Below are 26,189 nucleotides of genomic sequence, written 5' to 3' on the forward strand. Positions count from 1 at the left end.
CTCCTTCTGCAAGTTAACGGAACGTTTTCTTGGAGGCGCTGGCTCTTTCATGGATATGTGGTGCCCCTTAGCCTTTCATCTTATGATCCCCATTCCCTTTACCATCTCATTAAACATTGGAGAGATATACTGCCTTGTTCTATTGCTGCACTCAGACTTCAGTAAGAAAGCTGGAAAACAGGGAAGGGACATGTGCCAGTTGACTTTCAAAACCTCATACCTTAAGGGATGATTTTACCTTAACTTGCCAGGAGCCTCCTTTTTTACACCACCACCCCCAACCCCCCCGCCCCCCGATTTTACTGTTAATTACTCTTAATTACTTCAATGGAGGATAAAATTGGCCGGGGTATAAAACAGGCATCTGACTTGAACCCTCTCATTTCACGTCTGTCTCCGTCCTGACCACGGTTTGAAGTTTAGCCATAACTTTGCCTGAACCTTTAAGGCCGCAGCCCTGAACAGGAAAATCCAGCTAACTGTAGCTACTCATGAGCTGCTATGGCCACGCCGAGGCTGGTGGTAGCAGCTTGTAAATTTCAGGCTGCAAATGAAAGACTGGATATTTTTTCATTTTATACAGATTGTTTTGCAACCAAATACAACATATAGGGATGAATTTTATGTACTGGGGCTGGCCTTCAAAAATGGCGGCCTGCACACGCAGGCTTCACTCCGTGGAGCTGCCGCGATATTAAACGTGGCGGCTCATTTACATGGCCAGGGTGGTCCGTGTCCCTCCAATTTTGCCCCAAGCCTGACCCAAACCGAGCCCGACCCGCCCATCCCTTAACTTACCTTCCGACTCGGAACCTCCAGGAAGCTGCAGTGCATGCATGATGATGTCATAGTGACATCACTCGCTCATTGCACAGACTCAGTTTCGTCCCGGACTCCCAGCTCAGGTAAGTTTTTTAATTTCAATACTTACCGGCAGAGCACTTACCGTGTGTGTCTGGTCCGACTCAACCTGACCTGACCCAACCCGGACTCGGCCCGACCTGACCCGAGTCCGAAGGCTGGACCCGGAAGAGGCGCCTGACCTGACCTGAACACGACACGTCGTCAGGTCCCATCGGGGTCAGGTCGGGTAGCAGGCCTTTAGTGTCCAGCGCCATTGCACAGACGCTGATGCCATTTTTAAAGGGCTTCAAGCCCTTACATTTAATTTGAATTTTTAAAGAGATAGTCACTTAGAATTTATTCAAACAAATTAAATAAATGTCTCAAGCCCCTCTCCCACCCACCCCTCGACCAAACAGGTCATTCCTTGCTCTATCCCCCCCCCCCAAAATACATACCTTGTGCAGCTGACCTTCCCCTGCCGAAAGTTCACAAACTTATATCCTTAACCCTTCACACAACCCCTTTGACCAATGAAATTAGTTTTACCCCGCTCCCCCCCACCCCCGCAGGGAGAAACTTACCTGCTCCCCCCTCCCCACCAGTGTTCCGCCTTACATCAATGCACGGAGATCTGACGGCGTGGGAACGCCAGCCGCCGGTTCCAATATGGCAACAGAATAGACGTCGGGAGTGGGTGGTACTTAATTCAGTAGTTTGCATTTAAAAATATATATATATTTGGCTCCTGTCGCCAACCGGCAGGGGGGTTGCCACGAGGCCTTGCTGCCGCCGACAATATGGGGCTGGGCCTTCCCAGCATTGAGGCCCATGGCGGGCCTCTCCCGGAGGCATTTTCTGGGCACCCCCGCCATGAGCCCCGACGTCGGGTGGGGGATGGGGGCTGTAAAATCCAGCCCATAACGTGCAACATCTGGAATGTGATGGCCGTGTTTTCGATCCAAGGTATTTCCTCACAAAGGCCACCTCAGTTACCTTCTGCAACCTTGTATTTACCCTCATTAACGTTACCCTTATTTAGTCCAGTCTCTCCCCTCCACAGTGCTGCCCCATCTCAATACCATCTCTCCAGTATTGCCCCTACACTCCTCACTGTCACCCTACTCCTCAGTGCCATCCCAGTCCCTCTGATGAGCTGCTCACTTTCGAAGAGGTTTGAGTTTTTCAACCTGCTAACTCGCTTTTTTTTGATATGTCACTTACCTAACATGGTCTCATTTGTAACAGAATGCTTCATGATTAACCCACTAACGCTTACATGAAGAACTAACAACTTTATCAGCCTTAATCCTTTCACCAGTCTCTGCTGGCACTTTCTACAGATGGTAGCACACCTTACGTTGGGAGATCTATTAAAGGCATTCCAACCCAGCTGTCGAAGGGTTAACTTCATTTTCAATGCAAACATTTAACAGAATATCTATATTTTAGTGAGCCAATGTTGGGTAAAAAAGGTGAAAGAATACTTTGTGTGATGTGGGTTTCAGATTGTTTATGCTTTGAGTTGTAGAATTTATTTATCCAGAAGATAACCCCAGGTGCCCAGTGAGATCATTAAAAAAAACCTCTCATCTTGATTAGATTAGATTAGATTAGAGATACAGCACTGAAACAGGCCCTTCGGCCCACCGAGTCTGTGCCGAACATCAACCACCCATTTATACTAATCCTACACTAATCCCATATTCCTACCAAACATCCCCACCTGTCCCTATATTTCCCTAACACCTACCTATACTCGTGACAATTTATAATGGCCAATTTACCTATCAACCTGCAAGTCTTTTGGCTTGTGGGAGGAAACCGGAGCACCCGGAGAAAACCCACGCAGACACAGGGAGAACTTGCAAACTCCACACAGGCAGTACCCGGAATCGAACCCGTGTCCCTGGAGCTGTGAGGCTGCGGTGCTAACCACTGCGCGGTTGTAGTACAGAAAGGTCTGTTCCCCACTCCAGCTACGTCCATTTCTCACACAATCATCAGCCTCTTTAAAATAAGTTTTAGAACAATGCAAATGATAACAATTTTTACAAAACATATATCCCTTTTTTGGGAACTGATAAGCCCTGAAAAGCTGAGGCCAACAAACCAACAGCTTGAATACTGCCAGCTCCAGGCCTTACAAGCCAGCAGTGTTGATTGTAACAGCACTGGACCCCATGAACCAGCAGCTAGGACTCTCACAGGCCCAGGCACCAGAAACAAGCAACCAGAATCTTGGCAGGACCAAGATTACCAGCCAATAACTGTAATCACGATACGCCAGGCGTGATGAACCGATGGGGCTGCTCATGATGAGGCAGCCACCTACAAATGTGTCTGAAGGCAGCACAGGAAGTAACAAGAGCCTTTGAAATATATGTAAAGCCCATATTTTGGTTTCCTTCTTTGTTAGTTGAGAGGTTGAAGCATTAAACAGATGACGGTGGTATTTGTGATGTTTCAATTTGTTTTAACATCTGTGTACTCATGACCCCCAAGCCTAACTCTCTGCTTTTCATCTATACCATGCCAATGGCACAGCTTCCCTTATGACCTAATATACACATTACGGTTTGCAACAAAGTGGAAAAACTTGGTTTGATGTTGTATGTGTGCAAAGGGTTGTCAACCCTCCAGGAATTAAAAGGTTAATCTCCAGGACAGTACTGCAGACAACCCAGGTGAAAAATCATAGGGGCATTAAAAACAATTATTTTTTTTAAATTTTCTATTCACACCTTTGTTCTAAACATATAGGAGATGGGGAAAAAGCGCTGCTTGACAGTCATGAATCATCTAATCAGGTAACAGAAATCTGCTCACTTTCCAATTGGTGTGGGAAAGCGGGACTACATGAGGATAGATGATCAGGTGACCAATGATGACAGTGTGGGGACTATTGTGGGACTACCTTAAGAACAGACCACATTAAGAACTGTAAGTGAAGATCACCAGAGGAAGTGATGTTGTGTCAAACATGACCAGGCAGTTGTGGGTGGAGCCAGGCAGAGTGAGAGGTGTTTAAATCTAGCTTATGTAGTAACTATTTGTATATATACATTCCAGTTCAGTGATAATAAAACCCATGTTTTATTGGAATATTACTTGGAGTCCTGTGAGTCTTACAACAGATCACACAGCAAAGGGACAAGTAATATACATGGTAGCAGTGTCTGGGATTAATTTTTTTCCGAAGACCACTGAATATCACATCGTGGCAATGTTTAATTTTTCCTGAAGAGCACATCAAGTGAGAGAACAAAGATAATCAGGCTCCCTACCTAAGTGGCTGAAGATCCAGCAGGAGAGCAGCTAGCAAGAACCTCCACAATACCACAGCGAGCTAGGATACAGACAGGATTCTGAGAGGTTTTCGAACTCTGTGTGGACAACAGATAATTTGCCAGGAGATCAAAGCTTTCACCTATCTGGCATTAGGTCGAGAAACTTTAAAAGCTGAAGCTATTTCTGTTTTAGCTTTCCTGTTTTTTTTTGCTTTCTGGGTGTAGCCTAAGCCAGAAAGAACGGGAAGGACCCAACAGCACTACGGAGGACCAGCACGAAGTAAAAGACTGGTTGTGGCAGTGGCTAGTACAGCAAGCTACAGCTGGCTGCTTAGTTAAAACTCTCTCACTCAGTTTAAAAAAAAGCTCACTAGTTAAAAAAAGTCAAATCTGTTTTTTTTAAAAACAAGCTGTTCAAACAACGAAGGCTGCAGTCTCTTTCACTCTTAAAAGGAGGTCTGTGCAAAATACAACCCTGTAAAAGACCTTTATGTATTTAAAAAAACAGGATCATTAAGATAATGCCTTTCAGATATCCAGTTATGGACTGGAAGGTGTCCCACACGGCTTCTGCATTTAAACTATTCTGACAGCAAATAGAAGTAAGTGAATCAGAGACACAAGCTACCAAATTTAAGTTCACATTGGGCAATGAGGGCCTACAAGAGCTCAATACCTCAAGATTGCCAACTGAGGATCTGAAGGACCCTAGCAAGATTTGGACATTCCTGGAGCAGCAACTGAAGGTAAAGCTAACTTTCCGAGTACATAGGCTTATGCTTATGACCAACAGCAAAGGTATGATGAGTCCATTGACCAATTTGTTGCAAGGTGCCAAGACAAAGTTCAATATTGTGACTTTGCAGATATTATAGGAAAATAGGAAATAGGAGCAGGAGTAAGCCATTCAGCTCCTCGAGCCTGCTCCACCATTCAACTAGATCATGGCTGATCTACCTCAACGTCATTTCCCCACACTATCCCATATCCCTTGATATCTTTAATATCTAGAAATCTATCGATCTCTGTCTTGAACATACTCAATGACTGAGCCTCCACAGCCCTCTGGGGTAGAGAATTCCACAGATTCACCACCCTCTGAGTGAAGAAATTCCTCCTCATCTCAGTCCTAAATGGCCTGACCCTTATTCTGATACTGTGTCGCCTGGTTCTAGAACCCCCAGCCAGGGGAAACATCCTTCCTGCATCAACCTTGTCGAGTCCTGTAAGAATTTTGTATGCTTCAATGAGATCACCTATCATTCTTCTAAACGCTAGAGCGGCACAGTGGCGCAGTGGTTAGCACTGCAGCCTCACAGCTCCAGCGACCCGGGTTCAATTCTGGGTACTGCCTGTGTGGAGTTTGCAAGTTCTCCCTGTGTCTGCGTGGGTTTCCTCCGGGTGCTCCGGTTTCCTCCCACATGCCAAAGACTTGCAGGTTGATAGGTTAATTGGCCATTATAAATTGCCCCTAGTAGAGGTAGGTGGTGGGGGAATATAGGGACAGGTGGGGATGTGGTAGGAATATGGGATTAGTGTAGGATTAGTATAAATGGGTGGTTGATGATCGGCACAGACTCGGTGGGCCGAAGGGCCTGTTTCAGTGCTGTATCTCTAAAAAAAAAGAATACAGGCCCAGTCTCCTCAATCTCTCATTGGAAAAACCTGCCATCCCAGGAATTAGTCTGGTGAACCTCCGTTGCACTCCCTCTATTGCAAGTATATCCTTTGTTATGACCAGGTGAGAAAGAGGTCTAGGGTTCCCTTTCAGCCTTCACCTGGACTTACTATAACAGGGTTTAATTTTAAACACACCGTGTTTTTAGCTCCCCCTTGAATCCTTGTTCACCGTTTTCCAATTATAAGGTAAAGAAAACAGCACAAACAGACTTTCTTAGGTTTAAAGAAGAAAAGTAGAAATTTATTAAACTTAAACTTAAAACTCTAATTTGGTTGATGTCTACAGATACATGGCGTGCCCAAGCTAGCATGCATACGTGATACACACATGCAAATAGAGATAGAACAGAGCAGAAAAAATAAAGTGGAAAAGTTTGAGATAATATCTGAAGAGTTTTTGTTACGGTTCTTCAAGCTCACTGTAGAGTCCTTGATTGTAGGTAGAGATTGTAGCTTTTCGTTGGGGCCCAGTATTCTTCTTAAACCTTGTTCGCTGAGGGACACTTTTCTCTCTTGGGGTTCATGTGTCTTCAGTGGGTTTTGGAATTTTGTGAGAAACAGATGGGAGCAGACAGTCAGACAGGAGGTCTTCTTCAGTCCAGGAACATTCTGCCCAAACTCTCAGTTCAAACTGTACAATTCAGAAAAAAACCCAGTCTGCCAAGCAGGCTAGTCATGTGACTAACTGGTTTGACCACGTTTGTTTGTGGATTGTATTGGAGCAGGGGATAGCTCCTTTCTTCCAAACACTGTCTGTTAATATGCAAAAATGTCTTTCCAGCCAGGGGCCTGGCAATCTCTTGTCACAGGCCTTCTCTTCTTCCCAGCAACAATTTGAAATTTCAAGTCCATGTAGTGAAATTAAAGTGCCTCATTCCTGGCAGGTGGGGGCCTGCATGACACTTTCCCTCGGTAAGGAGACTAAAATTGGACACAATACTCCAGGTGCGATCTCACAACGGCTCTATACAATTGCAGCAAGTCGTCTTTACTTCTGTACTCAAATTCTCTTGCAGTAAAGACCATTTGCCTTCCTAATTACTTGCTACACCTGCATGTTCGCTTTCAGTGACTTATGAACAAGGACACCCCTGTCCCTTTGGACATCAACACTTCCCAACCTCTCACCATTTAAGAAATACTCTGCATTTCTGTTTTCCTACCAAAGTGGATAACATCACATTTTTCCACATTATATTCCATCTACCATGTTCTTGCCCACTCGCTTAGCCTGTCTAAATCCCCTTGAAGCCTCTTTGCATCCTTCTCACAACTCACATTCCCAACTAGTTTTGTGTCATCAGCAAACTTGGAAATATTACATTTGGTTCCCACATCATTGATATAGATTATAAATAGCTGGGGCCCAAGACTGATCCTTGGGTTACCCCACTAGTCACAGCCTGCCAACCTGAGAATGACCCGTTTATTCCTACTCTCTGTTTTCTATCCATTAACCAATTCTCAATCCATGCCAGTACATTACCCCCAATCTCACATGCTCTAATTTTGCTTACTAACCTCCTAAGTGGGACCTTATCAAAAGCCTGAAAATCCAAATACGCCACATCCAGTGGTTCCCCCTGATCTATTCTGCTAGCATCCTCAAAACAAAAATCCAACAGGTTTAGCAAACATGATTTCCCTTTCATAAATCCATGCTGACTCTTGCCAATCCTACCATTATTTTCTAAGTATCCAGTTATCACATCCTTTACAATAGATTCTAGCATTTTCCCTACTACTGATATCAGGCGAACAGGTCTGTAATTTCTCGTTTTTTCTTTCCCTCCTTTCTTAAATAGTGGGGTTACATTTGCTACTTTCCAACCTTCAGAAACTGTTCCAGAATCTATAGAATTTTGGAAGATGATCACCAATGCATCCACTATCTCGACAGCCACCTCTTTCAACACTCTGGGACGTAGATCATCAGTCAAGGGGATTTATCAGCTTTCAGTCCCATTAATTTCTCCAGTACTACTTTTTTTTACTGATACTAATTTCTTTCAGTTCCTCATTCTCGCTGGTCCCTTGGTTCTTTAGTATTTCTGGGAGATTTTTTGTATCTTCCTCTGTGAAGACAGACACCAAGTATTTATTTAGTTTTTCTGCCATTTCCTTATTCCCCATTATAAATTCCCTGTCTCTGCCTATAATGGGCCCACAGTTGTCTTTGCTAATCTTTTCCTTTTTACATACCGACAGAAGTTTTTACAGTCAGTATTTATATTTCTCACTAGTTTACTTTCATATTCTATTTTCTCTTTCTTCATCAGTTTCTTGATCCTCCTTTGCTGAAATCTAAAATTCTCCCAATTCTCAGGCTTACTACTTTTTTGGCAACTTTATGAGCGACTTCCTTTGATCCAATACAATCTTTAACATCTCTTGTTAGCCATGGTTGGATCACCTTTCCTGCTGGGTTTTTGTGCCTCAAAGGAATGCAAATTTGCTGTAAACCATGTATTAATTCTTTAAATGCTAGCCATTGCCTGTCTACCATCATACCTTTTAATGTAGTTTCCCAATCTTGCCCCTCATACCTTCGTAGTTTCCTTTGTTTAGATGTAAGACGCTAGTTTTGGATTGAACTACATCACTTTCAAACTTATAGTAAAATTTTATCATATTATGGTCATTCTTCCCTAGACACTTCTTTACAATGAGATTATTAATTAGCCCTTTCACACTGCACAACACCAAATCTAAAGTAGTCCATTCTCTAGTTGGTTCCTCAATATTCTGTTCCAGAAAATCATTTCGTATACATTCCAGGAATTTGTCTTCCACAGTACTAGTGCTAATTAGGTTTACCTAGTCTGTATGTAGATTGAAGTCTCTCAGGATTACTGTATTACCCTTGTTACATGCACCTCTAATTTCCTGATTTATGCCATGCCCAACGTTAACACTACTGTTTGGTGGCTTATAAACAACTCCTACCAATGTTTTCTGCCCCTTGCTGTTTCTTAGCTTTAACCAAACTGAATCTACATTTTGATCCTTCAATCTAAGATCCTCTCTCACTAACGTACTGATCTCATCCTTTATTAACAGCGCTACCCCACCTCCTTTTCCTTTTTGCCTATCCTTCCTAAATGTCGACTACCCTTGAACATTCAGTTCTCAGCCTTGGTCAACCTGCAGCCATGTCTCTGTAATAGCAATTAGATCACACCTGTTTACTTTTATTTGTGCTGTCAATTCATCTACCTTGTTTTGAATGCTGTGTACATTCAGATAGAGTGCCTTTAATTCCACCTTTTTATTATTTTCACAACCTCTAGCCTTATCTTCTGATGCATTCTTAGGTTTTTACACTCTGTCCCTTCCTGCCACACTCAGATTATCAATTCCCTTACTACCTCACTCTTTTGTCTTCTCTCTTTTTAAATTATCACATCTTCCTTCACTTGATCCCTCACCTCCACTATTTAGTTTAAAGCCCTCTCTACTGTCCTAGATACATGACGCACCAGAACACTGGTGAAGAGCATCCCTACGGCACAGCTCACACCTTCCCCAGTACTGATGCCAGTGCCCCATGAATCAAAACCCATTTTTCCCACAGCAAACTTTGAGCCATGGATCTCACTCTCTAATCTTACTTACCCTATGCCCAATTTGCTCGTGGCTCAGGTAATAATGCAGAGATTATTACCGTTGAGGTTCTGCCTTTTAATTTAGCCCCTAGCTGCTCATACTCCCTATGCAGAACCTCTTCCCCAGTCCTATCTATTTCGTTGGTATCCATGTGGACTACAACAACTGGATCCTCCCCCAACAAACCCCACCCCCCCACCCGCCCCACACACTGCAGTTTCCACTCCAGCCCCCAGCAGATGTCCCAAACTCTGGCATTGTGCAGGCAACACAGCCTTCTGGACTCTCGCTCTTGGTCACATAATACTGTGCCTATCCATCTGACTATACTATATCCTACTACCACTACATTCCTATTTATGCCCCCCACTTAAATGGCTTCCTGTACCACGGTGCCATGGTCAGTTAGCTCATCCACCCTGCAGCCCTCACTCTCATCCATACAAGCTGAAAGAACCTCAAACCTGCTGGACAATTGCAAGGACTGAGGCTCCTCCATTTCTGCCTTCTCGATCCCCTTAACTGCCTCACTCACAGTTACACCCTCCTGTCACTGACCACTGACCAAATCAGATGACTTTATCCTAAGGGGTGTGATTGCCTTCTGGAACAAAGTGTCCAGATAACTTTTCCCCTCCCTGGTGCATTGCAGCGTCTGTAGCTCGGCCTCCAGCTCACTGACTCTGACCCGAAGCTCCTCGAGCTGCAGACACTTACTGCAGATGTATTTGCCTTGGATCACACTGTCAGAACAAGTTATAGAGCTAGTAATCGTGTCTACCCCACTAGAGGCCTTTCAAAAAGACCTGCTAGAAAATGCACTACTCAATTATGGAAGGAAATTTGAAGCCATGGTGGCTGGGCGCCCACAGTAACAAGTGTTGGGGGCGACTGTGACAACCGGTATGGTAAACAAGGTTCAGAAGTCTGTTAAGCCTTGTGGCAAATATGGCCTAACACCCAATTTGCAGATGTCCAGTGTACCAGGATCTGTGGCATGCGAGGACATTGGACAAGGCATTGTAGAAGGCTGAGCTCAGATACTGCACACAGGAATGGTGGCAGATCACATACTCAGAGAACATCTGCAAGAAAGGATGGCAAACGCAACAAGAGGTATGCCAACACACAACAAAAGCCCAAGTAGATACATCAGGTCAGCAGAGAGACAGATTGTCAGGAGGACACAGACCAAGAGTGCACTCATACGAACAACTAGCATGTATTGCACTTAGTTAATTTGGATCAACACGCCAATGATATTACACAATCTGAGGTATTCACTATGATCAGGATTTTAGGTCCGTAGAAGAGTGGCAGGCATGAGCTCAGGGTAAAAATTGACACCAGAGCAAGTGCAAATATTCTGTCCATCCATATACTGAAGGACATGTACTTAAATGGGAATCTATGGTGCAACCCCCCACAGCTAGGCTGACTGCCTACAATGGTTCTCTAATCAAGTGCATTGGAACAATAACCTTACAGTGCAACTATGGGTGCCCCGAATGGTTACATCAAATTTTTTATATTGCAGACACAACTTGACAGCTGTCGCAGGACTTTCTGTATGCAGAGGTCTATGAAATGTCACAATACATGATGTCGGTAACACACTGAAGCTGGCAAAAAATATCCAGGTCGAGTGTATCGGGTCGATCCATGTAACGGATGACACAAAGAGGTGATATGACCGGGAGTCTCTCCTCCGACGTCAGTCCATTGCAGCAAGTATCCAGAAACCAGAGGGATTGCTGGTGATTGGCTACGTTGCCAGTCATAATTTTTCGCAGCTTTCCAAATGAGGGAAAAGATTAATGATAATCAGATTGGGACGAATAAGCAAACATCCTCTACATTTTAGAGAGCGTTACATTTGCTTACCTGTAAATACCGTTTAGTTTAATAATGTATATTTAGTCTGGACCACAACATCACTGTATATTGGACATATGTTTTTATCTTTGGAAAAAAGTGGGATGTTGTGTGACAACCTTAATGAGGAACTACCCTAAGAATGGACCACCTGAAGAACTGTAAGTGAAGATCAGCAGAGGAAGTGATGTCATGTCGCACATGACTTGGCAGTTGTGAGTGGTGCCCGGCCAAGTGAGGGGTGTTTAGATCTGGCTCATGCAGTAACTATTTGGATATTTATGTTCCAGTTCAGTTATAATAAATAAATATTGGAATATTAACTGTAGTCCTGTGAGTCTTACAACAGATCACACACCAAAGGGACAAGTAGTATTACAAAGTTGGGCCGCTGGAGATGGGAGGTCATGTGATGAAACCTCCAGGAACACGTCCAACCAGAGCGGGCAACCCTCTGCGCACGTGATTTTAAAGCAGCATTTCTGGAAGGAGAAGTCTTTTCAGACAGACTCAGTTTCCAGGAACATCCAAGAAATATCCATGGTGAAAAATCCTTCAAACCCCATCAAATTTTATGTATCTTTTACAACATATAAAATGTTTAATATAATGTTTTAATATGAAGTTAAAAAGCACTAGTGATTCAGTTGCATAATCGTGCACTCCTCTGCATACAGAATCTTAAAAATGAACATTCTACAGGCTAGATACAAAACTTCTTTAATGATGTGATGGTGACAAGTTATCCAAGAACTAGTGTTGTAAGAAATTGTTGTAAAAACCCGTCTGGTTCACTAATGTCCTTTAGGGAAGGAAATCTGCCATCCTTACCTGGTCTGGCCTACATGTGACTCCAGACCCACAGCAATATGGCTGGCTCTTACATGCCCTCTGAAATGGCCTAACAAGCCATTCAGTTGTCAGTGGCAATTAGGGATGGGCAACAAATGTTGGCCTTGCCATTGACGCCCACATCCCATGAAAGAACAGCGCTTCAGCCATGCTTGTCTTAATTCACATTTATACCAGGAACACGGGAGCTATTGTAGCTGCATCCAATATTCCATATCAATTCAAAAGCCTACATGGCATAGCTTCACATCATGTATCATTTCTGTCTGTTGAACTCTCCCCAATATTATTGCCTGGAACTCTAACCCTTGTCTGCAAGAGAAACACACCAACAAAAAAAAAGTTCTGTCAGAGTTTCAAGGGAGGCAAGGAACATTAGTTTCTTCCTTTTCCTTGGTCACTACCACAATACAAACATTCCCCATCTTTGAAGCTAGGCCAAAACCAACTCCTAGGATTTTACTGTTGACAATCTATAACTACTCAGCTGGAGGTGTGCACGGGTGACTTGGGATGGCTGTTTCTCCAAATCATCTCTCCCAGTGAAGAACTGGGAGGTATCTTTCCATGAGAACATGACCAGGATTGTAAATCTCACACAGAAAATGTCCTCTTGAATTTATTGCTGGCGGAATAGCACATTTATGATTTGGCTGCAAACAGTGAATAGAGGACTCTTCCTCTCCCACCAAATCATGAACAGAGTGGAAGGTGCAAACATGTGAACTCCTAATAAATGCTGCAGTGCATAGAGACCCCAAAGCCTTGGTTATCGTATCGCTCATTTATGCACTTGTAATAAAGATGACTCTGGGTCATTTTGAATTGAAGTTTCATGTAAAAACAAAGCTTAATTGTGGCTGGAAACAGCTCTAAAATAGATTGCAAAACAGAATGCCAACAGCACAAGGCAGCTTTACTCTAGATTCAGTACAGTTCATTATTAATTTGTAAAATTACACTATAGTTTTCCATATGGAGCTAAGGCAGTTAAATAGGGTTGAGGTACAGATCAGCCATGATCTAATTGAATGACAGAACAAGCTTGAGGGGTGAAAGGCCCGCTTCTGTTTCTATGTTCCCATGGTAAAAGCTTACTGGCTCTTACTTAACAACATTGAGGCACTGCTATCTGGAATGGCACGAACGATGATAGCTTTCCTGCTCAAAGCACAGGTTTAGAAAGAAAACACAGAGAAACACTCAAGATATGGAACGGGTACGAATAGATGTGGTGTGCACCTGTCCTGATGGTCATGGCCAAGATTACTAATTCAATGAGGAATTGATTGTATAATGAATATCTTAGATTAATATATGTAGCTCAAAGGCTCTTTCTTGACTCTGTCTCTAGATTCATAATCGTAGCTTGCAGGTACTCTTGAGTCTCCTATCTCTAGGTTCCATTATGAGGTTGATGATGAATCTCTTGCCACTTAATGCTTCTATCTGGCAGCTTTCTTACCTCGTTCAATTAAACCTCTGATTAGATAAAGCGTGTCCCTGTACTCTGATCTGCAACTCCTTTTGTTTACTGATCGAATGGTAGCAACAAAAGGCTCTGCTTAAGCTCCTTGAGACGGTATCATGTATACCTAATGAAATTACTGAGCTGGAAACATGTTGCTGAGCTATAGAGAATGTTGTGTATTCTATCTATAGTGCCTAGGGACACTATACCTGGGAGGCAACTTTGACAGGTACTTTCTCCAAACATAAAATCCAGCCAGCTGCTTGTGGAATGTTTCTGCTATTGCGTTCAGATGTTTCTATCACCTTGCTTTTCTGTGATAATTTTCAAGGCAGTCAGAAGACCAGAGGACTGTATTGTAAGGACAGGCAAGGGAGAAGGGAGCATTTTCCAGCAGCTCAGTCAAGGTGCAGGAGAGAAGATGAGGCTTTTACATACAGATCTCATGATGTAATAAATTACCTTTAATAGTCAGAGAGAACCTGTTCATTGCTGCTCAGCTCTGCTGCAACTTCCTGAAAATCACTCCTAGGGGTGTGTCAAGCTCTGTACTGGGAGTTTAAGTTAATAAAATCTACTCAACTAACTTCCCCAGAACAGATTATCTGGTCATTTAAGCTCCTTATAAACAAGCAATCACTTAAATTTCTACAGTACTCAATAAATACAAAAAAAAACTCTGAGCACTTTACAGGTCAAGGGACAAGATTGGACATCAAGCAGCTGGGAGAACTCAGAAAAAAGACTGAGAGAGCCCTTTGAAAATCACTCTAAATACATGTGTAAACACTGAACTCAGGCTGCTATCTGGACTGTACCAAAATCACTCAAATTAACAGAATGGATGTGTCCTTCAAAAAACATGGAATCTAATAACAAGGCTTCCTTGTTCAAACTACAACTTATTGCACTTCTATATGGCCAGCGAGTTAGCCCCATACTTAGAATGGAGGGAGCAAGTTTAGTGATTTTAAGAGGAGCTTGGGATCATTCTGTTCTAAACAATGGAGTTACAGTTTTTTCTCATCTACCAGAAGGTTGCATTTTTGAAAATGATTCTCATGTTTATGTGATTTTTGATTAAGGACTAGAATCGTGTTCTAATCATCCATCCAATCTTATCTCAGCTGTGCCCTTCCTAGTTCAGGCTAAGCATCATACAACTGGTATTCATATAGCGCCTTTAAAGTATAGTGTGATGATTTTGGTGTCACACATCTCCTGTGGAACAGAGCCTACTTTCCAGCAGAGAAGGAAAAGGTCACAAAGGTGTGGCAATAGATGGGACTTCCTGTGCTTGAGCAGTTCGTCTGGGATTCCGTACTTGTCAGGTGCCCTTCTGTTCCCTAGGTGGTCTATAGCCTTCTCGAGCTCCGGTGATGAGGGTTTTTCATCTAACTCATCCATAACAGGAAGTTGCGGGAGAGCGTCAAGCACAGATTGGGAGATGTCCAACTCACAGGAGTACAGCTCACAGTAGTGTTCAGCCCAGCAGGACATCTGTTTACTTCTGTTGGTGAGTACATCACCATCTTCAGGGGAGCAACTTTGGTGATGGCAGGGCCAAGCGCTCTCTTGATTCCCTACGTACATATCTTGTAGATTTCCTTTGTTGCTTGCAGTTTGGATGTCCTGACACAATCTGATCCAGTGTTTATTTGTGCAGTATCCCCCTCTCCTTTGCACAGCTGTCTTGGCTACTTTCAGGTCATGCAGTTTCTTAGCTGTTGGGTTTATATTGTGCATCGTGTAGGTTTTACTTTTTGCATCAATGACAGATATCATCTCAGCTGAGTAGGTCTGAAACTAGTCCTTGTTGCGGGTTCCGCTTTTACCAAATGATGCTTCTGCTTCTTCATAGATGATTGAGCTTAGTGACTTCTGAGATTCATCAATGCTGGCATTGGTGCTTCCCGTTAAGGCTTTGGTTGGTAGTAAGTGTTCTAGTGACGGTGCAAAGTGCTCATATTTGGCATCATTGCTTATGCAAGGAATGCTGAAGCATGGTGGGCCATTGTGTTTGGAGCTTTGGAACTTTAAGGGGTTCACCTTCACGCTGCTGCTGGTAAGAGAGTGGTCGGTGTCACAATCTGTGCTGTGGTAGGTGTGGCTGTGAAGAACACTGGGCAGATCGCACCTCCTCATGATGACTGGAAGTGGTTAGCAAATTTTGCTTCCTTGAGTCCATGGTAATAGACAATCTGTCCCTTGCAGAGCAGATGCAGTGCTCGATGCACGCATAGGGAAAGCAGCTACCACCTTTGGCTGACTCGCAAAACGTGTATGGGATAACATCAAGCTAACCTTTAGGACCAAGCTGATGGTTTACAAGGCCTGTGTTCTCAGCACTTTGCTATATGGTTGTGAAACATGGGCAACTTACAGCTACCAGGAAAAGAAGCCCAATAATTTCCATCTTCGCTGTCTGCAACGCATTGTGGGTATACCCTGTCAGGAATCACAAATACAGCAGTCCTTTCAAAGGCAGAGCACCCAAGTGCATTGGCACTAATCAAACAGAGGCAACCTCGGTGAATCGGAACGTCCGCAGGATGGAAGATGGTCAAATACCCCAGGACCTTCTGTATGGTGAGGTTGCCGGGGCCAGACGACCAGTGGAGCACACAAAGCTCCGCTTCAAGGATGCTTGCAAACGTGGCATGAAGGCCCTAAATTTGACTATTGCACCTGTGAGTCACAAGCTGGCAAAAGAGGGAAATGATGACACATCCTGTAGACTGGTGTGCACTACCATGATGACCAGTTGCTACAGCAGCTTGGCAACAGACACCAACATCAAAAACAACAACTCGCAGTGTCACTTGGCAGCTTCACCTGCAGTTGTGACAGAACCTGCCTCTCAACGATTGGCCTTCACAGCCACCAGCAAAGGTGCACCAAGAGAAGACACCTCACCTAAATGGATTGTTTGCTGCGTGTCCATCATCTTTCGTAGATCAACCTTCACTGTAATAAAATGTCCCAAGGTGCTTCACAGGAATGTAATCAAATAAAAATTCACACTGAGCCACATAAAGAGACATTAAGATAGGTGACCAACCAAGGAAGTTTAAAGAAGTCACTTAAATGAAGAAAGAGGCAGAGAGGCAGAAAGGTTATGGGAGGAAATTCCAGAGCTTATGGCTGAGACAGCTGAAGACAAGGCTGCAATGGTGGACTGAAGGAAATACAAGGCTACGACATCTGCCCTTGTGCAACAAGCTGACTGAAAAATGCAAACTGGCACCAGGCAACATCTCAGGATAGTTCTCTCATTGCCCCTATCTACACTGTAACTGGCCACTGTGCAGGGATAGCAGGTGCATCTGTGTTCTCCCACAAAAAAGAACACAGGACCTTACTGCACAGGATTTAGACTCTAATTTTCCTTCCACCTTGCTTAGATACTATTAAAGGACAGTGTTCCAAATTTAAGAAAGGAACTTGGAGCAATGTTGAGAACATCTGCCACAAACTGTAACTGGCTGTGCCACACACCTGTCCTATGGATCAGCTGTAAGCGGTAACTTTCTCTTACGATTTGTATCAGCAATCAGTTTGCTTTCAGTTATCTCCCCATCTTCTAATTGTCACCGACTTTCTGACTTTTTGTGCAACATTTTGCGCTCCCTGTGGCAAGCACCAAGATTCATGGGAAACGCACAGGGTATAGAGGTGGGATGAGCCATTTGTCCCCAACCATCCACTTCATAGAATCATAGAATGGTTACAGCACAGAAGGAGGCCATTTGGCCCATCGAGTCCATGCCAGCTCTCTGCAAGAGCAATTCAGCTATTCCCACTCACCCATCCTTTCTCCATAACCCTGTAAATTTATCTTCAGGTGCTTATCCAATTCCCTATTGGAAGCCACAATGGAATCTGCCTCCACCACATTCTCAGGCAGTTCATTCCAGATCCCAACCACTCACTCCATAAAAAAAAGCTTTTCCTCATGTCGTCTTTGGTCCTTTTGCCAATCATCTTAAATCTGTGTTCTCCGGTTGTCAACTGCTCTGCCAACTTCTCTCTGTCTACTCTGTCCAGCCCCCTCATGATTTTGAACACCTCTATCATATCTCCTCTCACCCTTCTCGCCTCCAAGGAGAACAGCCCCAGCTTCACCAACCTATCCCCATAACTGGTCTCTCAACCCTGAAACCATTCTCGGAAATATTTTCTGCATCCTCTCAGAAGCCTTCGCATCCTTCCTAAAGTGCGGTGCCCCGAATTGTACACAATACTCCAGTTGAGGCCGAATCAGTGCTTTATGAAGGTTCACCATTACTTCCTTGCTTTTATACTCCATGCCTCTTTTTATAAAGCCTAGGATCCCATATGCCTTTTTAACCACTTTCTCAACCTGCTCTGCCACCTTCAATGATTTGTGAACATATAACTTTGGTCCCTCTGCTCCTGCACCCCTTTTAGTGTTGTACCCTTTAGTTTTATTGCCACTCCTCATTCTTCCTACTAACATTTTTCTGCATTAAATTTTCACCAGCCTTTCTATGTCCTCTTGAAGGTTATGGCTATCCTTACAGTTCACGATACTTACAAGTTTTGTGTTAACTAAAAATTTTGAAATTGTGCCCTGTACACCAAGAAAAGCAGTGGTCCTAGTACCAACCCCTGGGAACCTTCCTCCAGTCCGAAAAACAATTATTTACCACTACTTTCTGTTTCCTGTCACTCAGCCAACTTCATATCCATGCTGCTACTGTCACTTTCATTCCAAGGGCCTCAACTTTGCTGGCATGTCTATTATGTGGCACTTTCTCAAACACCTTTTAGAAGTCAATTTACACCACACGAACTGCATTACCCTCATCAATCCTTTTTGTTACCACGTCAAAAAACTCACTTAAATACGAACATACGAATTAGGAGCAGGAGTAGGCCACTTGGCCCCTCGAGCCTGCTCCGCCATTCAATAAGATCATGACTGATCTGATTGTAACCTCGACTCCACATTCCTGCCGACCCCGATAACCTTTCACCCCCTTGCTTATCAAGAATCGGTCTACCTCTACCTTAAAATTATCCTTTCACATAACCATTCCAAGGTGCTTCAGGATTGGGAGAAGAAAAAGATGCAAGCCAATCAGGGAGATGTTAGGAGGGTCTTGGTCAAAGAGGTGGATTTCAAGGAGAATCTTAAGGAGGAGAGAGAGGTGGAAAGGCAGAAACATTTAGAGAGGGAATTCCAGGGTGTGGGGCTTGGGAGTCTGAAGGCATCACTGCCACTGATAGGTTAAAGTAGAAGCAATACATAAGAAGCCAGAGACTCTGGAGGGACTGCAGGGCTGGAGGTAAGGTAAGTGGGACAGTGCAAGTCAGAATACAGACTGCAGAGTTTTGAATGAGGTGAAGAGGGTGGAGGATGGAAGGTTAACCAGCAGAGCATTGGAATAGTCAGGTTGGGAGACTGCAGAGGTATAGATGAGAGTTTTGGCAGCAGATGGGCTGAGGTAGCAGTGAAAGCGAGCAATGTTATGGAGGTGAAAGTAGGTCGTCTTTCTGGCAGAGGCTCAGCTTGGGGTTCAATAGTATGTTTAGGTTCAGAATGGTCTCCTTCAGCCTGAGCTAACGACTAAGAGAAGCTAGTTAATGGCAGCATGAACCCTATGGTTTCAGTCTTCCACATAGTTAACTGGAAGAAGTTACTGCTCACCCAAGATTGGATGTCTGACAAGCAATCTGACAACACAAAAACAGTGAATGGGTTAAAGAAATTTGAGGAGAGGTGGAGCTGGGTGTTGTCAGCATATATGTGGAAGCTGACCACAAGTCTGTGGATGACGTCTCCAAGGGGCAGCATGTAGATGAGGAAATGGTAGGGGGAGCAATGATAGATCCTTGGGGACACTGGAGATACTGTGGAGAGACACTGTGTTGGGAAGTGAAGACATTGCTGGAGATATCCTAGCTTTGATCGGAAAGGTATGTGTGGAAGCAAGCAAGGGCAATAGAGGAGGGGCCCTGGCGGTCAGGAAAAAATTATGTACAGCAAAGAGTTATTGGAATATGGAATCTTTTGTCACAGGGAGGGTTGAAGCAGTAAAGATTGTGGGTGAAAAATTGTGATCAGTTCCGCCCGTTTTTTGGGCACTATGAGTGACCTTAGAAATCCAAAATGGTGTCTGTGGTGCATATGCACACTTTTGGGACAAGCTGCGCCTACGCCATTTTGGTGAGGGCGTTAGCACACATGTCATGAATAGATGGCAGAAGTATGAAGAGCAGGCAGATCGTGATGTCAAAAATTATACAATGCTGATTTAACACCAGCAATGGCATACTGGAGCTCAACACTTCAGCTAATGCCCTATCTTAACCTCTCAAAACTGGACATGCATTCAACAGCAGGAAGGACCCTCATTAGCAGATTTATAGGGATCAACTACTTACAGGTTAGTTGCTGGTTGATTTCTTCTGGCTGTTGCTTTGATTCTACAAGTGTTTGGTGCTTTCTATAGTTATTTCAAGTTGCAAAGGTCGACAGGGAATGGTGTGACAGGTGCTGAAGGACTTGGTTCTGAGACCAAGGCTTCTACAAAAACCAGTAGCTCCCAGACATGGTGCAATATTAGGTGTGCCTCGTGGAGTACAGCATGACTTGGAGAATGAACAGAGGCCATGCAGAGCAGGACAAGCTGCTGGAAGAGTGAGGAGGAAGAGGGGGAGGAGACCTCTCAGAGGGACACCATATCTCCCCAGGGTCTTCAGGGACCAATTCTCCTACTTGAACCTCAGCGAGGAATAATGTGTGAGATATCTGCTCTTCAGAAAGGATGTCCTCACTGAAATGTGCCATCTGCTGCAGCCATAATTGCACTCTCAGAGCAGGGCAAGGACAACATTGTCAGTGGTTGTGAAGGTGACTGTGGCGATGAACTTTATGCGTCTAGCTCCTTCCAGGCTGGAGCTGGAGATATTTGCAGCATCTCACAGTTTGCCATCCAGTGTTGCATAAGAGAGATCGCTGAGGCTCTCTATTCAATCATGAAGGGTCAACTCTTACCACCAGCTATACAATGAGGAGCTGAGGAAGAGGAACAAGAGGAAGAGGAAGGGAGGAGGCAACCCAGAAATCCCTTTTCTGTCTGGACTGTCTGTGAATAACTCAATACCTGCAACCACAACCTCAATTCCCCATTCACCAACAGTCCCACTCCTTATCTTTCCTCTGTCACTGACCACCACTGAGTCTATTTGGCCACAATGCTAAAATAAAAGCTACCACAAAATAAACATTTCATACAAAATTTTGAAATGAAATCAATCCATATTGCATACAAAGTCAACTAATCATCTTTGTGCATTCCATTAGTGCCTGTCTTCCATGTACCTTTACCTGTCCTAGTGCTTCTACGCAGTACAGCGTGACTGGTGGAAGCAGACTTTCAACAGAGGAGACTGCAGATAGCATTGGAAGATGCTATCAAGGAGCTCTGTGTCAGAAGACCCAGCTGTGGACTGCACCATCTCGGCATCGGTGGCAACAGTCTGGGCTGGCTGGCTGACTAGCAACAGCAAGAGCACTGGCGGAGTGGCAAGAGTGGGAGCACGAATGCTGTCGTTCTGAGAGAGGACAGCAGGTTCGTGTTCCACTGCCACTCCCCCTCGGCAATGCATCAGCAATCCTAGTAATCTGTTGGAGGCCCTTTTACACTCTGTAATCCACAGTCAGGATGACAGCAATCTGAGCTTGTACAGCAGCAGTCAGAGCTTCCAGTGCAGCATTCAGAAGTTGAACGGCTGCTGGCTGTGCTCAATGGGAGCTGAGACAGACGCTGAATCAAGTTTGGGTTCACAATTGTGCGAGTTTGAGTTGCTATGCTGGAATGGATGGACCCCAAGCCCTACACAAAACCCTGGGCTAAGTTGGTGCAGAACTCCTCCATGCACCTCGACATTGACTTCAGGTTTTCTGGCAGGCTTCCCAAAGCATCAAGCATTTCATTGTGCGTACCCATTACTGTTGTTCTGTAGGCCGCCCCATCAAAGTGCTCATCTGAGTCCGCTAAAGCGGAACTCGTGTTCGACCTCATCCCCTAGCGAACTGGTACCTACGCTATCCTTGTCCCCTCCAGGCCACTAGTGCTCGGTGTCTCACTACATGCTGCTCCTGCCTCTATGCTATCCTCTAAGGTACGTGCACTGTCAGTATCTGAGCTGTGGGCTGTACATTCAAAATAAAGTGGTGTTCCTTCATCAATGCTATTTTTCTGTTGCCTCCACTGCATGGCCAGGTTGCCCTTTTTGGGTATTTGAAAGGAGAAAGTCACAAAGGTAAGGCCGTGGGGTGAAGAGGGGAGAAAAAGTTAGAAGTGCATGCTTACAGCGTCTGTAGCTTGTAAATCAGATGATAGCGAGGGGTGAGGGTGAATGGGATGTGAGAATGGCCAGCACTGTCTCCTCCATGGGCTTTGGAGACACAGGCCTACCTGTCCCCCATTGGTTAGCTGCTGCTGCCTTTGGTTTCTGTGCCACCTTATTCTGCAAGAGAGAGGAAAGTGTGTCAGTGAGTGTGGTGCAATCTTTTTCACTGATATGGCTGTCATGGTTGAATAGCTGGCTGTGTTGCAACCTCTGAGATGTGGCTGTGAGGCTTTTATCAGTGTTAAGTGGGGAGTATGAGGGGGCAGTGAAGCATATGAATGTTAGTTATGTCCTGATTGATCGAGATTGTTGGCAGGTTAGTGATGGGGGTGCAGTGAATTGAGCAGTGTGTGAGGCGAGTGGTCCAGTTGGTAGGATATGGCATTTGAAGATACTTCATTGATCTTGACCCCTCGTGTGAGGTCATTGAACTGCGTGCGGTATTGCATCCAGGTCCTCGGGGCCTGACTCCGGCCATTAACCTCCAAGGCTATCTGCTCCCATTGCCTTTTGAGCATGTGTCTGGAGGGCTCCTGGCCCCCTAGGGATACAGGACATTGCTCCTCCTCTCCATCTCCTACACCAAGGCCTCCAGTGCAGCATTTGAGAATCTTGGAGCCAGCTCTCTCCCACGTTGTGCCATTCTTCAATGTTTCTCAGGTCAGAGTCATTTCTTGCCACAATGCACCCGAATTTGTGCAGACTAGCTTGAAGTGATGCTAAATATTTGAAGCAGAGGAGAATTCGGGGGAAGACAGCAAGGCAGTGGGATTAGTTTTGGATTATTCCAGGAAAAAAATTTGACAGAGACATGAAGGACCGATCGGCCCCCTTCTGTGCAATAAACTTCCACAGTTCCATGACCTGCTATGTATTCTGAGCATTTTCTGTATTTCAAATTTCCAGCATTTCTCTTTTTAATCCTCAGCAGAGGATGATAGGAATTAGTGGTTGAACAAATAAATTAAATTAACATTTAAAGTAGCATTTGGATCCGTGATGTGATAAAGTAGAATCATGTAACTTGCTAAAAACAGCCGGATAGAGATGGCACGATTCATTATGTACTGTTGTACAGCATGTAGCAAAATATCCAGGTCGCATTCTGCAATTACACCTACACAGTGTGGGCAACAGTTCCCAGAGAACATACAACAATGGAAAAATTCAAGTCACGCAATGGAAATATGGCTGATATCAGTGTAAAAAACCAGATTAAAAATTAGTTTCAAATTCCAAGTACCTATTGAAATAAACAGTGACAATGTAATACTTGCTAGGGCCATTCTTGAAAGTTTGCATTTTATTCCAGTAACCTATTTATTGATCAGCTTCTTCTAGTTTTTTTTTCCTGTCCTGAAGATGCTGCCACTTGCTGGGTTACAGTCATTCAAGCAGCGAGCCTGGGCCATGAGTGTCGGCAGGCTGTTCAACTGTGAAGGTATCACAGCCAAGCCCAATCCCATCCCCACACATCAGAGGCCAGATTTTCTCCCTGCCTATCTCAGTGGACTGAGGCCAGTAGCAGCTACCAACCTGGACTCTGACTGTGACCTGCTAATTCAGGACGAACTGGGTGGGGGAATAGGATGGGGTGAAGGTCAGTGTAGGAAAGAGGCTGCAAAGATAGGACCTGCTGGCCCCTGTGGTTCACTTTCACATTGGGCAATGTTAAACACCAGTTAAACCATCAGGCAACTTGTGTCTTAATCAGATTCAGTACTCAGGTTGGCTGTTATTTCTGAACACGTGCAATTTGGTGTGAAAACGATGATCTGAATCAGTGGAAAAGGGGAGAACCTTTCCTGACAGCCTTTAGAAAAATATACAGCGCTACGAATCAGTAAGACTGTATTGTACAAGCGGGAGTCCACCTGCCATCCATCACCATAAGAACTTTAAAATCAGGAAGCCTATGGATTCCTATGAATGTCAACAGCAGTGACTGAGATAAGGTACTATAGTTTTCTGTATGAACTGGATTATAAAAAAAATTACACAACAGATGCAGTCTATTCTATCCAGTGTTTTCCTGAAACAAAAAGGAAAGAACTTGCATTTATACAGCGCCTTTCAAAACCTCAACTTGTACCAAAAGGCTTTTACAGCCAATTGTGTAAATTGCAATATTAGAAAACCTGGCAACCAACTTGCGCACAGCAAGGTCCCACAAACAGCAGTGAGGTAAATGACTAGATAACCTGACGTCATGATGTTCTGTGAGGGATAAGTATGCTCACCTCACTATAGATCCATCACTGTGTGACTGAGTGGCCCCATGACAGGCTTATACCTATCACTGTATAATAGCTGACTGTTTGTGTGTGTTGAGGGGGAAAACGCAGGGGAGAAGGAGCTAAAAAAGGGTTGACAGCTGCAGTCCAATGTTATTACCAAGGGATATGAGCCAGCACAGGAGCTCTTTGAATGAATGTCATTCAGCATTCGTGAAAGGCAGCGTTAAAGGGCTGCGGTACTTAGGAAACTCAGACCACACAGGATATCCTCTTCCTTGACATATTGGCTAAATGTTTTGAAGGAGAAATGACAACTTTCTCAAAAGCCCCATTATAAAATACTGAAATGTAATTACTTGTGGGAAGTGAGATTAGTGCAGTCATCACCCGTATTTATACTTCACAGGAAAGTTGCTCAATAAAACATAAAAAGAAATATATATATATATATTTTTTAAATAGTATGCAAAGCTGTTTAGATATTTTAAAACCCTGCAACTGAAGTATACTCGAGACTGACAGCACAAAGTAGAAGCTTTTACAAAGTCATTATCATGTGACAGTGGTTTAAGCCCCTGAGGATGCAATCACAAGTAACAGTTGATGCAGCACATAGATGAGAACTAGCTGAGTAAATCTGACACAATCACAAACATACACAGGCCTCAATAGTAACGGGGAGCCAGGAAGGCTGCAGGGAGAGGCCCACAGCTCTGACCTCCCCCTCACTTACTGTGAAATTTAAGTTGTGTCAATGATGTCATCAGCCCATGACTTTGGTATGTTCACTCAGCCCGCTTTGCAGGAATCTCATCCGCGGCCTGATTCCTGCATTTAAAATTTAAAGGGGTGGGAATGGGGTCAGGTTGCCCAATCCTGATATTTTAGCCTGCCTGTTGGGAGGCGACTTCATTAAAAATCAAAGCCTTGGAACCAGATTCAAGGCAAATGCAAAGCCAGTCTTATTCTGGACCATACAGCTAGATTAACTGTTGAACTTGCAGGCAAAAGACTTTGTGCCATGGTTGTGATACTATGGCATATCAAGTTCTCAGCGGCTTAATTACCTTGCACACCTCGATTAGAGCATGTCCAACACTCCACAATGACGCGCAGTATGATCTCTCTCTCATGCCAATCCCTCGCCCTCCTCACATATACATATATATTACAACACAGCCATAGTGCCATAAATTTCATAATGATAGGGGTAATGTATCGATGTAAATACCCTAGAGGAAGCCAGGAAATAGTTTGCGAATGAAGGATTAGACTTGGATCAAATCTTGTTATGTGACACGAAATGAAATCTGCAAAGACATGGCAAGCGTATTCATTAAAAGAATAACATTAAACCCTATGGTTAACTGGCAATTAGAGCCACTGTCCAGCATGGGAATGAGTTAGTATTTTTCCCTCTCGCTCTAACACAAGCTCCAAGAGAAGCTTCGACATTGAAGTCTTTGGCCCTAAGCTCTCAATTCACTTCCCAAAAAAAAAGTTGCAACCCAAATTGTGGATGACATAATAATGTAATAGTTTCAGGAGACATAACTTAGCAACCAAGCGTCTAGAGCTGACAGAGCTCCAAGCAATTCAGTCATTCTTTTTAATTAGGTAAATACAGGAATGTTACAGACAAAGATTACTACTTGTTGAAAATGGCTTAGCAGTACAAACCATCTCACACAGCCAATAGAGTCAGCCCCCGCTGTCTTAACATTAAAACTTGTTCCTGTTGTCAATACGGGTAACCTTGTCAGCTGTTGGTCACATAAGTCAATATTTGCACTCATCGAAGGGAGGGACGTCAATGTTGGGGAATGAAACCCTTGTTTCACTGTTGGCACCGTGTCAGCATCAGGCAAGCCAGGAATAATGAACAAAATCAGGATAAAGTTCCATATATTGTGCCCCTTAAATGACAATCTCAGAACAGTGCTACACCTC

General features: G+C 44.1%; 1 protein-coding gene across 3 annotated transcripts in view; it reads right to left on the reverse strand.

The window, feature by feature from the left end:
* Positions 1-26,189, reverse strand: part of LOC137376963 (dual specificity protein phosphatase 8-like) — a 210,208-nt gene that overhangs the window by 174,243 nt on the left and 9,776 nt on the right. Inside the window, exon 1 of one of the 3 annotated variants that reach the window (XM_068045979.1) lies at positions 25,471-25,531. The exons of the other annotated variants lie outside the window; for them this stretch is intronic. The gene's annotated coding sequence lies outside the window, so the exon portion shown is untranslated. Of the gene's footprint in view, positions 1-25,470; positions 25,532-26,189 lie in introns of those variants that run through there. 3 annotated transcript variants of the gene reach the window in all.

This window comes from Heterodontus francisci, chromosome 14 (genome assembly GCF_036365525.1).
Source record: "Heterodontus francisci isolate sHetFra1 chromosome 14, sHetFra1.hap1, whole genome shotgun sequence".
Taxonomy (NCBI): domain Eukaryota; kingdom Metazoa; phylum Chordata; class Chondrichthyes; order Heterodontiformes; family Heterodontidae; genus Heterodontus; species Heterodontus francisci.